This window comes from Dermacentor albipictus, chromosome 7 (assembly GCF_038994185.2).
Source record: "Dermacentor albipictus isolate Rhodes 1998 colony chromosome 7, USDA_Dalb.pri_finalv2, whole genome shotgun sequence".
Lineage (NCBI taxonomy): Eukaryota > Metazoa > Arthropoda > Arachnida > Ixodida > Ixodidae > Dermacentor > Dermacentor albipictus.
The window spans coordinates 40,519,224-40,523,787 of NC_091827.1; positions in this window are offsets into that span (position 1 = coordinate 40,519,224).

The window sequence follows — 4,564 nt, forward strand, 5'->3', positions numbered from 1 at the left end:
AACCTTGCAGCCGGTCAAGAAAGCCATGCTCAATTCCCGGACAAAGGGGCTGACAGTTGTAATGGCAAATTTCCTTTCAAGTTTAAATGCGTAGAGGGCTGATGACGCCAGGGGCTGATATGTATTCGGTCATTCAATGTATTCAGTCGTTCTCTCAACGCTTCTGACAGTTCTTAGGTAGGACATTTTATTCACGTGTATTGTGAGCAACGTTCAGTGTTTCAGGAACAAAGACAAAAATTCAGTGCAGAATGACTGACAGATGGGCAAGTCTGGTGTCCAGGCATTGCTATAGAGAAAACACTTATTTTTTCAGTCCTGGTGGATGAATACGTGAATCTGTCATGCGAGAAAAGCATAAGATTTATTCGCGGCAAGGAAAAAAGAAAATAAGCACTGATACAACCGGGGTGGATGCTGCAATTCTTACGCAGTGGTAGGCGAAGCAAAAGAATACGTTTGTTTCTTCTTGCATAACCGCAATAAAGACAGTGCTGCCTATACCGAAACGTTGGAACTACGCTTGGCAGCTGTACCAGAGCAGCATCGCTTGTCGAAGATTTAAGCATGCTCTTTTTCAGACACTGAAGTCGCCTTGCAATGTAGGCATAGGAACTTCGTACATCCTCGCGAACGTTTTGATCCTGCGACTTTGTGTCCGTAGTTACTTGAGCTACACAACGTTGACGATTGCGGAACGAACTTCACATTACAATACTCGGAGTGCACCACTGTTTTCCATGAACTTCGGCTAAGCATAGCTGCGGCTAGCCTCGTGCTATGTAAGAAGAGCAACATCAGCCCGCATTTAGCTATCTCTGACAGCCTTTGTCGCAAACAGATTAAGGCCTTTAACGTGCTTTACCTGGCCATTTACAGTGCTCTCCTGCAGTGCTCACCTCCACCTTCCTTTTCCTCGCCATCTTGCTTCCCTAAATATCAGCAACAAATTAGCGCGCCAGCATATGACTAAGGAAAGGAACGAAAGAAAAAAAGGTCACGCTGGTACTACCTGCCAGTTTTGCTATACATACATGTCGCCGAATGCCCTGCAATTGAGTTAAACGCAGGCGAACCCAGTGCCTACAAATGGGCAAAGGTGGTAGACTGACTGCGACCGCGATCACTTGTTCGGCGAGGCAATAGAAGTGTCGCAATCACTATAGGTTGATTAGCAGCCACGGTGTGGCGCTCCTGAGCACGAGGTCGCAGGTTCAAATCCTGGCCGCAGCGGCCGCAGTTTCAACGCGGGAGAAATGCAAGAACCTCTGCATCGCCTGCATTGGGGGCGTGTTAAGGATCCCTGGGTGCTCAAAATTATTCCCGAGCCCCCCCTACTACGGCGAGCCTCATAATCAGATCACAGTTTCGGCATGTAAAAATCCAAACACTCGTTTAATACAGGAACCGCGCGGCAAAGCTGTTGCTATGGCTTTTCGTTACCTGTGGCTTCTAGAAGGTTGCACAGGTAGTATATAATAGGTATCACTTTACCAGGTGAGCCACAATATTTTCTTATATTACTCTGTGCATTTTGCAGCTGGTGTTCTCATTTTGCTTTTTCTGTTACATAACAAGTTCTTTATATTTTACATTGAAAGAAATTTTGTATTTAAAGTTAGTTATCTGTTTTGTATTACAGAAAAATTCAGTTTTTCTTGTTTTAAATTGCTCTGGTGTTCTATAATATATTCTGTTTTATTTTCCAAGAAATGTGTGTGTAAAACAATTATCCACTTTGAGGCACAGAAAAACGTTGGTTTTCTGTTAATATTTCACTGTTGCGTAACTTTTTTTTCTGTTCTACTACGCATAAATTTGATGTGTAAAGATAATTTTTCATCGTGATGAACAATGGGCGAACCAGGACTGTCGCTGAAGCCAACACTTGGAAAGGCACCCCTCTACATGTGGGCAGCTGCCGCCCTCACGAAAAAAATTTTCTTTGTTGAGCGTTGACAGCAGCCGATATTACTTGTTCAGGCACTGTTTTTATCACCTCTAGCCTCAAATTTCAGTGGGAACTTCTGCACTCGTTGATATTTCTGTTGCGCATCACATATACATACAAAAGATGAGATATCATGTAAATATGCAGCTGGTCTCAAAACGAAAATTAGGCTGTGTGGTCAAAGCTGAAAATATTAAACTGTAGCGCAAATAAACAGTCAGGTGTAGCGCTCGTCTTTGTCTCCATTTTTCTTGTACTGAGTTACCTTGCACTGCTGTTGAACATGGCCAAGACTTTTGTCTCAGTGGCTGTAAGAAATAATTTGTAATTTAGGGTATTGTTGGACAAATCCATTTTTATCCTTTTTTACATAAACGATCACTGGACAGATCACTATGAAAACGGGAATAATAATAGAACTGCTTATGCGCACTAGGTTCAGAAAACAAGCAGCATCAATTTTTCTTTAGGTGTTACAAAAGCTTAAAAGTTTATTTACCAGGCTATAGATAAGCTACCGCCTGTCATGGATTGCACGCGTACGTGAAGACGTAGGAAGAGAAAACAGTGTATGTCCTTTGAAAGCAAGGCAAGCGCCATAAATAAATACGCACATCTTTACGAATAATAGGCCCTGATGGCCAATTTAAGAAGCATGCCTGACCTTGTCAGTGAATTTGTTTTGCATTAGTCACGGCATGTATACATGCACAAATTTTCGACGCACTAGCATCAAGAAAGGTGTGCAGTGTGTCTGAGGCATGGTGGTAGGTGGGCACTAGGTATTATGTCAGAGTGCCTAGACATTGTGAAGCGCACGTTGAAGACATGTGCGTGTTTTCGAAACGAAGATGCAATCGAATGCTTTTTTGATGTAAAAAGGAACTGTTGTGGAAAGACAGATATTGTTTTAACCATCGTAGCTAACTGGCAAAATATCAAAACTCTTTTCACCGGGAAATATCTTAACATAATTGCACTGCAACGTTTACTGTTTTTTCGATGAAGGAATTCTGGGGTGTTACGTGCCCGAACCACGATGTTATTATGAGTCGCGCCCTAGTGGGGGACTTCGGATTAATTTTAATCCCCAGCGAATCTTTAACTTGGCCCAAATGCACGGGGCAGAAGTGGGCATGGGCAGGACATGTAATGAGAAGGGAAGATAACTGATGGGCATTAAGGGTTGCGGACTGGATTCCAAGGGAAGGGAAGCGTACCAGAGGGCGGCAGTAAGTTAGGTAGACGGATGAGATTAAGAAGTTTGTGGGGACGAAGTCCCCTTATATTCTACTGCAATATTTTTGTGTCGATATCGTGAAAAAGATGTGTGCTGTGTGTGTAATGTAGGAAATACAACTTACGGAGCCTTTTTCTGGCCCTGTGATGCGCAGTTCTTCTTTTCTGGAGCGATCGGGAAACTGCCGCCGCTCCTTAGGTGCTTGCCGCTCCGTCTCGCTAGAAGACGTGTCCATTGCCTTTTCCCGGGCACTGGACACTCACTCTTTCTAGCAGTTTGTTCACCTTGAAGGTCTCGCCTCGGGAGCGGAGACCCTGGAGGCCACCACCTCTGAAGTCGGTGCGTCCTTCTGGGACGGTGGTGCAGCGCTGACTGCAACCACCGGGGGTGCCGAAGACGTCGCCACCGGCTCATTGCGTGCGGGCCGCACAGCCACTGAAAGTCGTTGTGGCGTCGCCCGCAGAGGCGCCACTTCGGCAAAGCTGTTCTTTGGCAGGTACAATACCCGCCATCATGCCTGTTTGAACGATATATTCTCCTTCATTTTAATAGTAACGATTTCTTTTTTCCTTTTTCCAGGATGGGCAGGACCGCGAGTATGCGGCATGCTCCCCGTCCCACTTTATTCAGTGTGGCGTATTCTTGCACGATTCAGGTGTGTGTCCAGAAGCGCTGCAGTTGGTGAAAGTCAGTCGATCTCGATAGCTCTGTAAGCTATAGCCAAACCTCTGGCATTTAAAACATCGCAGGGGATTTGGGGATATACGGCCTGACACTGATCTTTACGTAGCCTGCCTTGATCGTCTCGGGCAGTACACTTGAGCCACATGTTCGGGTGAGATCCTTGGTAAGAATTTCTTTTCCTTCAGGCTTTATCTTAACTACTTTGGCAGTAATGCCATTTTGTTCGCTTCAGCCCTCTAAGAGCTAAGCCTCACTGAGCTCCATCAAATCATCGTCAGAAATTACACCACGACTAGCATTCATAGTGCGTTGTGGCGTCACAGTGACAGGAAAGTCCCCAAATGATGCTAAGTAATGTAGTTTCTCATGTTTCATATCTTGGAGTTCAAAAAGTAGGTCGCCGCTAGCCAATTTCGTAGCTTTGTAGCCAGCTCCTATAGTGTCGATCAGACACTTTGTAACGAGGAAGGGAGAGATAGCTGTGACTGTCTTTTCTGGTTTTAAGCTGTTTGAAGTGGTGGCGTGGAAAGTTTTTTTTCTAGTAACCGGAAAACTGAAGCACTTATTTAGTGCGTCCCCTTTTATGGGGGCGTTCGGTTAATGCGGGGAAAGAGCACTACGTAGAAATATGTTTTCGGCAGGAATGCCAGCCACCCACCCTGGAGGCCTACAAATGGACACTGCAGTAC